Source organism: Dermacentor andersoni, unplaced genomic scaffold (genome assembly GCF_023375885.2).
Source record: "Dermacentor andersoni unplaced genomic scaffold, qqDerAnde1_hic_scaffold ctg00000570.1, whole genome shotgun sequence".
Taxonomy (NCBI): domain Eukaryota; kingdom Metazoa; phylum Arthropoda; class Arachnida; order Ixodida; family Ixodidae; genus Dermacentor; species Dermacentor andersoni.
The window spans coordinates 1-10,000 of NW_027315252.1; the positions used below are offsets into that span (position 1 = coordinate 1).

General features: G+C 57.9%; 2 non-coding genes and 1 pseudogene across 2 annotated transcripts; 2 read left to right on the forward strand and 1 right to left on the reverse strand.

Annotated features, from left to right (window-relative positions):
- On the reverse strand, positions 1-135 carry LOC140214675 (U2 spliceosomal RNA; annotated as a pseudogene; the record flags this gene model as incomplete).
- A 5,412-nt stretch (positions 136-5,547) lies between these two features.
- LOC140214667 (small subunit ribosomal RNA) lies at positions 5,548-7,362 on the forward strand. The gene has a single exon (XR_011891602.1). It is a non-coding gene; the product is annotated as a small subunit ribosomal RNA (ribosomal RNA).
- Positions 7,363-8,936: 1,574 nt separating this feature from the next.
- Positions 8,937-9,089, forward strand: LOC140214666 (5.8S ribosomal RNA). Its single transcript, XR_011891601.1, has one exon. It is a non-coding gene; the product is annotated as a 5.8S ribosomal RNA (ribosomal RNA).
- The last annotated feature ends 911 nt before the right edge of the window (positions 9,090-10,000 follow it).

The following is a 10,000-nucleotide window of genomic DNA, read 5'->3' on the forward strand; positions in this document are numbered from 1 at the left end:
CACACGCGAGACAGATCTCCGCCAACTTCCAAAAATAGGTTTAATATCGTGGGTCCATATAGAACCCGTATCAGATATTAAGCTGATAAGAACAGATACTACACTTTGATCTTAGCCAAAAGGCCGAGAAGCGATGTCCTTCACTTCACTTCATTGTACTACTGCCTTGTGGGCGCCCTGCCGACATGGGTAACCTCAGCAACAGCGTGGGCAATATTATAAAATTCAGCCTGTGTACAGACTCAACGCTCCCTATCTCACGGATGAATTCGCAACGCCTCAGTCTTTCGCTGTTAACGAAACGCTGTCGCGTAGAAACGAGACCCGAGTGCAAGCTTGCTTGTAACGCGAAACCAACCAAGGCAACCTCGTAGAAAACGGAACAGGCGAGCGGAAAAAAAACGCGCCAGGGGAATGCTTACTTCCGTCTGAATGCGACCGCTCAAGGTGACCTTCCTTGAGGGCTTCGTTTCAAGCCCGTGTGCAATTGTAATATACTACGCGCATTTCCTTCATTTCTTTTTATTTACCGCAAGGCCCACTGAAAATTTTGATACGGCACAGGCCGGGACGGATCGCAACGTGTCGAATCGACCGGTAGAATTAGGTAGCATGCCCCATGTACGAAGACGAGCAACATAGAAGTGAATGACAAAATAAATATAGAAAACGCTGCACACTCCTTCCAACCGGAAAACATAGAGGGGAGAAAGATCGCCATCTGAAACACAGGCATTGTAAAAAAAAGAAAAAAAAAAGTGCTACCTCATCATCTTTACCATTACCGTGTGTGTGTATGTATATATGCATGTGTGTGTGTGTGTGTTTGTGTATTTATATATATATATATATATATATATATATATATATATATATATATATATATATATATATATATACGCACACATGCTAGCATAGCTTAAACGCAGCTGGAAAGCTCAGCCTTGCACAAGAACCACCCCCTGTCGCAAACCCCTTTGAAACATTCAAATGCCAAACACGAGTAGAGCGAGGTCGTTCGAACCTGGCGCCAAAACGCATTGGCGCCATCTGTGTACGGAACTAGGAAAACCTGCGGACTTTGCAATACAGAAAGAAAGGTAGATGGCGTGAGCTAACGCTCCATTGCATACTAAGAACGAGAGTTAGTGAATAATGGCAGAAACGTCTTGGGAAGAGAAAAAAAAAAAAAACACGCAAAAGTTGTTGGCTTGTGCAAGCACTCTATGTTACAGCGATTAAAGAGCATAGCATCTTCTACAACAGCAGCTACAAAAAGAAGAAGAACGTGAGAGAGGGAGAGAGACAGGCGTGTTTCTTTGGAATGCAGAGCATGCAGCACATACTATAAAGTGCCAAAGAGACGGGGAAAGCAGATGGCGCGAAGGTGTATGTCCTCAAAGCTTGAAAGCAATTTCTAAATTACATGTACCGAAGTCCACCTACTCTCATCAGGTTGCTCCCGCCTCCAGTTGCGTTTAAAGTGAAATTACAGTCGCCTCAAAGGCAGACAGAGAGAGAGTGAAAATAGGTACACTTGCTTCGCGCAGCTGCAGCCGTTCAAATTTTACAGCAAGAGCACTCCCGAAGCAACAAAGTCCGCTGCCGCCTGGGCGCAATGCGCTCGCTTCAGTAAATTGCCGTGCTGGCCTCGGCAACCAAGAGGTGTAGTGCGGCAGACTGCTGCATTGTAGCACACCGCAAACCGTGCAGACGTAAGCGATCGCCTCGACATCGCTGCGAGCGCTCGAAGAGACAAAGTCCGAAACCACGTGTGCCGGGGCGGTGCGAGCGCGACGCCTTTGACGCAACTTTTGCGTACAAGCCGCCGCACCGCCACGACGGAATCGCTGGCATCCCGCACGCAGCTGCATTGTGTCACGCCGGCAATCGTTGAAACACCACGCAGTCGTCGGCGTCGGCCCCGACATGGTTGCGAGCGCTGGAAGAGACAAAGTCCGAAACCGCGTGTGCCGGGGCGGCGCGAGCGCGACGCCTTTGACGCAACTTTTGCGTACAAGCCGCCGCACGGACACGACGGAGCCGGTGTCACCCTGCAGAGGGCTGCACTATAGCACGCCGGGAACCGGCAAAGAACCGCGCAGACGTCGTCGTTGGCCGCGGCGTTGCCGCGAGCACGCGAAGAGACAAAGTCCGAAAGGACGTCAGCCGGGGCGTCGAGCACGCCGCCCGCACTGTTCGCACGCGTGCTCGGAAATGGCGAAGGGGCCGCGCTAGCGTGCCTTGAATCGGTGAGCGGCGGTACCGCGGCGATCGCCAGAGCTCGAATCCGCCCTGCAAAAGCCAAATATTGGCGCTCGGCTCGGCGCAGTACGCCGCCGCGTCGCACGAGTACGGCCCCATGGAGGTCTGGGCACTTATCGCTGCTACTGTAAGGGGCCGTACGGCCCCGGCCGACATTGTACCGTAGTGCGATTTTCGGCTTGCGCGTGCTCGTGGCGTAGTCCGCGCACCGTTCCGACGTCGACAATCGTGCCCACGACTACGCGAGCGCTGGAAGAGACAAAGTCCGAAACCGCGTGTGCCGGGGCGGCGCGAGCGCGACGCCTTTGACGCAACTTTTGCGTACAAGCCGCCGCACGGACACGACGGAGCCGGTGTCGCCCTGCAGAGGGCTGCACTATAGCACGCCGGGAACCGGCAAAGAACCGCGCAGACGTCGTCGTTGGCCGCGGCGTTGCCGCGAGCACGCGAAGAGACAAAGTCCGAAACGACGTCAGCCGGGGCGTCGAGCACGCCGCCCGCACTGTTCGCACGCGTGCTCGGAAATGGCGAAGGGGCCGCGCTAGCGTGCCTTGAATCGGTGAGCGGCGGTACCGCGGCGATAGCCAGAGCTCGAATCCGCCCTGCAAAAGCCAAATATTGGCGCTCGGCTCGGCGCAGTACGCCGCCGCGTCGCACGAGTACGGCCCCATGGAGGTCTGGGCACTTATCGCTGCTACTGTAAGGGGCCGTACGGCCCCGGCCGACATTGTACCGTAGTGCGATTTTCGTCTTGCGCGTGCTCGTGGCGGTGTCCGCGCACCGTTCCGACGTCGACAATCGTGCCCACGACTACGCGAGCGCTGGAAGAGACAAAGTCCGAAACCGCGTGTGCCGGGGCGGCGCGAGCGCGACGCCTTTGACACAACTTTTGCGTACAAGCCGCCGCACGGACACGACGGAATCGCTGGCATCCCGCACGCAGCTGCATTGTGTCACGCCGGCAATCGTTGAAACACCACGCAGTCGTCGGCGTCGGCCCCGACATGGTTGCGAGCGCTGGAAGAGACAAAGTCCGAAACCGCGTGTGCCGGGGCGGCGCGAGCGCGACGCCTTTGACGCAACTTTTGCGTACAAGCCGCCGCACGGACACGACGGAGCCGGTGTCGCCCTGCAGAGGGCTGCACTATAGCACGCCGGGAACCGGCAAAGAACCGCGCAGACGTCGTCGTTGGCCGCGGCGTTGCCGCGAGCACGCGAAGAGACAAAGTCCGAAACGACGTCAGCCGGGGCGTCGAGCACGCCGCCCGCACTGTTCGCACGCGTGCTCGGAAATGGCGAAGGGGCCGCGCTAGCGTGCCTTGAATCGGTGAGCGGCGGTACCGCGGCGATCGCCAGAGCTCGAATCCGCCCTGCAAAAGCCAAATATTGGCGCTCGGCTCGGCGCAGTACGCCGCCGCGTCGCACGAGTACGGCCCCATGGAGGTCTGGGCACTTATCGCTGCTACTGTAAGGGGCCGTACGGCCCCGGCCGACATTGTACCGTAGTGCGATTTTCGTCTTGCGCGTGCTCGTGGCGGTGTCCGCGCACCGTTGCGACGTCGACAATCGTGCCCACGACTACGCGAGCGCTGGAAGAGACAAAGTCCGAAACCGCGTGTGCCGGGGCGGCGCGAGCGCGACGCCTTTGACGCAACTTTTGCGTACAAGCCGCCGCACGGCCACGACGGAGCCGGTGTCACCCTGCAGAGGGCTGCACTGTAGCACGCCGGGAACCGGCAAAGAACCGCGCAGACGTCGTCGTTGGCCGCGGCGTTGCCGCGAGCACGCGAAGAGACAAAGTCCGAAACGACGTCAGCCGGGGCGTCGAGCACGCCGCCCGCACTGTTCGCACGCGTGCTCGGAAATGGCGAAGGGGCCGCGCTAGCGTGCCTTGAATCGGTGAGCGGCGGTACCGCGGCGATCGCCAGAGCTCGAATCCGCCCTGCAAAAGCCAAATATTGGCGCTCGGCTCGGCGCAGTACGCCGCCGCGTCGCACGAGTACGGCCCCATGGAGGTCTGGGCACTTATCGCTGCTACTGTAAGGGGCCGTACGGCCCCGGCCGACATTGTACCGTAGTGCGATTTTCGTCTTGCGCGTGCTCGTGGCGGTGTCCGCGCACCGTTGCGACGTCGACAATCGTGCCCACGACTACGCGAGCGCTGGAAGAGACAAAGTCCGAAACCGCGTGTGCCGGGGCGGCGCGAGCGCGACGCCTTTGACGCAACTTTTGCGTACAAGCCGCCGCACGGCCACGACGGAGCCGGTGTCACCCTGCAGAGGGCTGCACTGTAGCACGCCGGGAACCGGCAAAGAACCGCGCAGACGTCGTCGTTGGCCGCGGCGTTGCCGCGAGCACGCGAAGAGACAAAGTCCGAAACGACGTCAGCCGGGGCGTCGAGCACGCCGCCCGCACTGTTCGCACTCGTGCTCGGAAATGGCGAAGGGGCCGTGCTAGCGTGCCTCGAATCGATCGGCCGGGGGCCCCGTAGGGCGACAGACAGGCAATTGTGCAGGAAACCGTACTGGCCATTGGCGAGAAATTGCCGTTCGCGCATTCGGTGGACGCGCTGCGCTTTCACGACTTCGGCATTGTGCTGCCGACGTAAGCTTTCAATCTTGCTCGCGGCGTTACGAGGCGGCACGATTTTCGCCAAACGCTCGTCGAAAGTGGCACGAGTACGGCCCCATGGAGGTCTGGGTACTTATCGCTGCTATTATATGGGGGTCCCAGAGAGCAGTCGCCCCCAAAGCGACCTGGGTGTTTGATATGCGGCGGGCTTCGTGCCCGTCAAGCGTGTCCCCGGTATCGCTCCCGTGGATCCCACAGCTGACGTCTGCAGCCTCATCCGCTTGATGCGTTAGGGGCTGGTTGTCGGACGACGCTTTTTCCACGATATCGAAGTGTGTTCCGCATCGTCCTCGGACGAATCAAATACGAAAGCGCCGAAGGCGCGGGCGTGACCCGTCGCCTAGCGGCTTTGCCGTCTCGGCTACGTTGCAAGTGTCGGTCGGTCCACCAGTGCTGCGGGCTCGAGAGAAACCGCAAGCCGCGATCGAGTCGACACAACCGGTCTATCGAGAATGTTGCGTGCTTCTTGCCGCGTGGCGATACCCGGCCCTGCGGGGAGGGCGCCGTTGCGAGCTCGAACGCCGTCGTCTCGGACTGTGCAAAGTGCTACCCTTTGCGAGAACGAAGCGTGTTGGGGCGCCTGAAGGTGGCCTCGGCATCGCAAAAACGGCGTCCGGCCTGCTTGAAAGGCTGGACGCGCAGTTGAACGATTACCTGGTTGATCCTGCCAGTAATCATATGCTTGTCTCAAAGATTAAGCCATGCATGTCTAAGTACATGCCGAAATAAGGCGAAACCGCGAATGGCTCATTAAATCAGTTATGGTTCCTTAGATCGTTTCTTCCTACTTGGATAACTGTGGCAATTCTAGAGCTAATACATGCAGTGAGCCTGAAGCCCTTTGGGCGACGGGTGCTTTTATTAGACCAAGATCGATCGGGTTTCGGCCCGTATTGTGTGGTGACTCTGGATAACTTTGTGCTGATCGCATGGCCACGAGCCGGCGACGTTTCTTTCAAGTGTCTGCCTTATCAACTTTCGATGGTAGGTTACTTGCTTACCATGGTTGTTACGGGTAACGGAGAATCAGGGTTCGATTCCGGAGAGGGAGCCTGAGAAACGGCTACCACATCCAAGGAAGGCAGCAGGCGCGCAAATTACCCACTCCCGGCACGGGGAGGTAGTGACGAAAAATAACAATACGGGACTCTTTTGAGGCCCCGTAATTGAAATGAGTACACTCTAAATCCTTTAACGAGGATCAATTGGAGGGCAAGTCTGGTGCCAGCAGCCGCGGTAATTCCAGCTCCAATAGCGTATACTAAAGCTGCTGCGGTTAAAAAGCTCGTAGTTGGATCTCAGTTCCAGACGAGTAGTGCATCTACCCGATGCGACGGCTCGGACTGAACATCATGCCGGTCCTTTCTTGGTGCACTTCATTGTGTGCCTCGAGAAGGCCGGTGCTTTTACTTTGAAAAAATTAGAGTGCTCAACGCAGGCGAGTCGCCTGAATAAACTTGCATGGAATAATAGAACAAGACCTCGTTTCTGTTCTGTTGGTTTTTGGAATACGAGGTAATGATTAAGAGGGACAGACGGGGGCATTCGTATTGCGGCGCTAGAGGTGAAATTCTTGGACCGTCGCAAGACGAACTACTGCGAAAGCATTTGCCAAGAATGTTTTCTTTGATCAAGAACGAAAGTCAGAGGTTCGAAGGCGATCAGATACCGCCCTAGTTCTGACCATAAACGATGCCAACCAGCGATCCGCCTGAGTTACTCAAATGACTCGGCGGGCAGCTTCCGGGAAACCAAAGTGTTTGGGTTCCGGGGGAAGTATGGTTGCAAAGCTGAAACTTAAAGGAATTGACGGAAGGGCACCACCAGGAGTGGAGCCTGCGGCTTAATTTGACTCAACACGGGAAAACTTACCCGGCCCGGACACTGGGAGGATTGACAGATTGAGAGCTCTTTCTTGATTCGGTGGATGGTGGTGCATGGCCGTTCTTAGTTGGTGGAGCGATTTGTCTGGTTAATTCCGATAACGAACGAGACTCTAGCCTATTAAATAGGTGCGGGGTTCCCAGCACCTTACAACCTTCTTAGAGGGACAAGCGGCTCCTAGCCGCACGAAACAGAGCAATAACAGGTCTGTGATGCCCTTAGATGTCCGGGGCCGCACGCGCGCTACACTGAAGGAAGCAGCGTGTCTTTATCCCTGTCTGAAAAGACTGGGTAACCCGTGGAACTTCTTTCGTGATTGGGATAGGGGCTTGCAATTGTTCCCCTTGAACGAGGAATTCCCAGTAAGCGCGAGTCATAAGCTCGCGTTGATTACGTCCCTGCCCTTTGTACACACCGCCCGTCGCTACTACCGATTGAATGATTTAGTGAGGTCTTCGGACCGATGTCCGGCGCGGCCTTTCGGTTGCGCCGGTCTGTTGGAAAGATGACCAAACTTGATCATTTAGAGGAAGTAAAAGTCGTAACAAGGTTTCCGTAGGTGAACCTGCGGAAGGATCATTACCGGATTGTGAAGGGTGGCGAGCGCCATTGTTTCTACCCCGTGTGGGTGAAGCAGCTCGCTGCGCCCGACGCTTTCCGCCGCTGGCCCCGCTTGGACGCGGGGACGGCTATACCCGAACATGCCGGGGACTGCCTGAATTTTGAGGGGCGCCCCGTGCCAAATTTGTTGCGCCCAGTGGACGCCGGCTGCAACCTTGGACGGTTGGCTTGGCCGCGCCCGCGGGTAGAAACGGCGTAACGCACACTGGGTGGGCTTTCTGTCCGCTTTGGCGCTCTTGCGCGGAATGGGAGTAAGACGACCCGACCTGCTGCTTTGCCCAGTACGAGGGGAACGGCGAAGCGTGCGGTCGGTCAAGGAACTGACGGTCGAGAGCTAATGCCGCTGCCGCTTAGTACACACACGGAACCGTGGTGCGAGCGCTCTCCCGTCCTCCGCGGCAAACGCTGCCGAGTCTGAAAAGTCTGGCGGCTGCCGGTCGCTTCCTGCGGCGAGTATGGAGTAACGACCCGACTTTGTTGCCGCCCAAGTACTAAAGGAACGGTGTGGCGCTCGGTCGGTCATGGAACTGTCGGTATGAGGGTGCGGCTGCCAAGTACGGAAGGAACCGTGGCCTAAAGTGCTCTCCCGTCCTCCGCGGCAAATGCCACCGAGTCCGAAAGGGCCGGAGGCTGCCGGTCGGCTCCTGCTCGTGACGCGCGAGGTGTCGAGATCGCGGTTTAATGCGACGACGTCTGCAGGCTATTCGCCCGCCGCCGAGGGAAAGGCGGCGTTGCTGCGAAGTACCGAAGGAAACGCGGCTTTGCTACGTCGGAAGCGTTCTGCGGTTAGCGGACTTGTGCGCTTTGGGAAGGCGCCGCACGTCGAAAGAGGAAGTACGGACAGACGAGGGACTGTAGTCCCGGATTCGAACGCACTTGCGGCCAGGCCCTTGCTGGCTTCGTCTTCCGCCTCAAGTAGACTTGTTGTGGCGCCGGCGCAGGGAGCCGTCCCTGGCACTGGCCGAGTGGTTTTGGAGAGCTGCGCGAGTACGCGCGCCGGGCTCTTGTCTTTCGTCTCAAGTAGGCTGTTGGATCAACAGCGGTTATGCTGCGGCGATCTGCCGATGCGAAAGTGTGTGTGTGTTTGAGGCCCTTCTATGAACCTACTGCTGACTGAAGCGAAGCACGTCGATGGGGGTGAAGCCCTGCCCGTGGCCGTGTAGCCGTTAAAGACTCCACAGCGGCTTAGCCCTAATCATGGCTCTGTCGCTCTTTGCAATTTTTAGTGGAGCGATGTGAACGTGCACACGAGACACACGGGTCCGGTGGTTGGATGGCAGGTAAAACCGGCTTCGAGTGCGCGCAAACGGCATAAGCTACCTCGAGGGCAAGCGAGGAAGGCGTGGGCGCAAAACACACGCGCGAGTAGCAGGAGTGGAGTGCCATTAGGCTTTCAGCTGCTGAGACGCGGCCGCCGAAAGAGCGAGACTGGAGGAGCGCACGCCGAAAGGCGCTCTTCGAAACCACACACAGGGAGACGCCACGTGCCTAAAACCCTGGTTGTACTGTACTGAATTGAACAAACTATTTTTCACGACTCTAAGCGGTGGATCACTCGGTTCTCGGGTCGATGAAGAACGCAGCCAGCTGCGAGACTTGGTGTGAATTGCAGGACACACTGAGCACTGATTCTTTGAACGCACATTGCGGCCTTGGGTCTTCCCTTGGCTTCGTCTGTCTGAGGGTCGGATCACATATCAAGAGAGACTTCGGCGCACAGGGAACGTGCGTCCGTCGACTCGTTTTGACCGCGTCGGCATCATGGACAGTACGTTGAGCGCTAAAGCCACGCGCCAGCGGCCTCACGAGAGGGAGACGGTGGCAAACCGTTGTGCCAATTCTTCGAAAAGACGGAAACGAGGCATTACTACTGCAGCGTGACGACGTGCGCGCCTCTAGCAAGACCGCCGCAGGATGGAGTCGGATACCTGCAGGGAAAGAGCGGTCCAAGCACGAGGCGCGAACGTCTGTTGCCATGTAGCGCGCACGTTTGCGAGAGAGTCGGAAGCGCACGCTTGCGTGCACGGAAAACGTGGGAATGAAACGCCGGCCGATTCCCGCGCCGTGCGCAAAGCCAGCGCGATCGCAATTTGCGCTGTTTGCCTTCGAAGTACGTCGAGCTCCAGAGCTGGTCGCTCGTTCACGTCACCGCAGTTGTGTGGGCGCCCTTCCGGGCTTCGTCGCAGGAATGGGAATCGGCAGATTCTTGCGAGGAGCGGGGAGGAGAAGGGTGGCCCCCGAAAGCGGTTCGACGCGACAGCGCAGTCTGCGAGCGAGAAGAGTCACGGCACGGCGGAGAATTGCCGCGAAACGGAAAATGTCTCCTTCGAGAGCGTGGGTGCCCCGTTGGCCGAGCTGAAGCGTTCCGTCGTAGTCCGCCGTCGGTCCAAGTGCTTCGCAGTCTCTGTCCCCTAAAGACTGGGCCACTCCAGTTGGGGCAGGGGCGACGCTACACGAGACGATGCCTCCCGCCAGGTTTTAGTCGCCCCTGCGGTGCCCGCTGAAGCGGCGCGCTGCTAAGGCGATCTTTGCCTCGGTGGTGTTTGGGCTTCAGACACGGTCGCTTACCACGCAACTGCTCGTGCGCCGCACGCGCGCA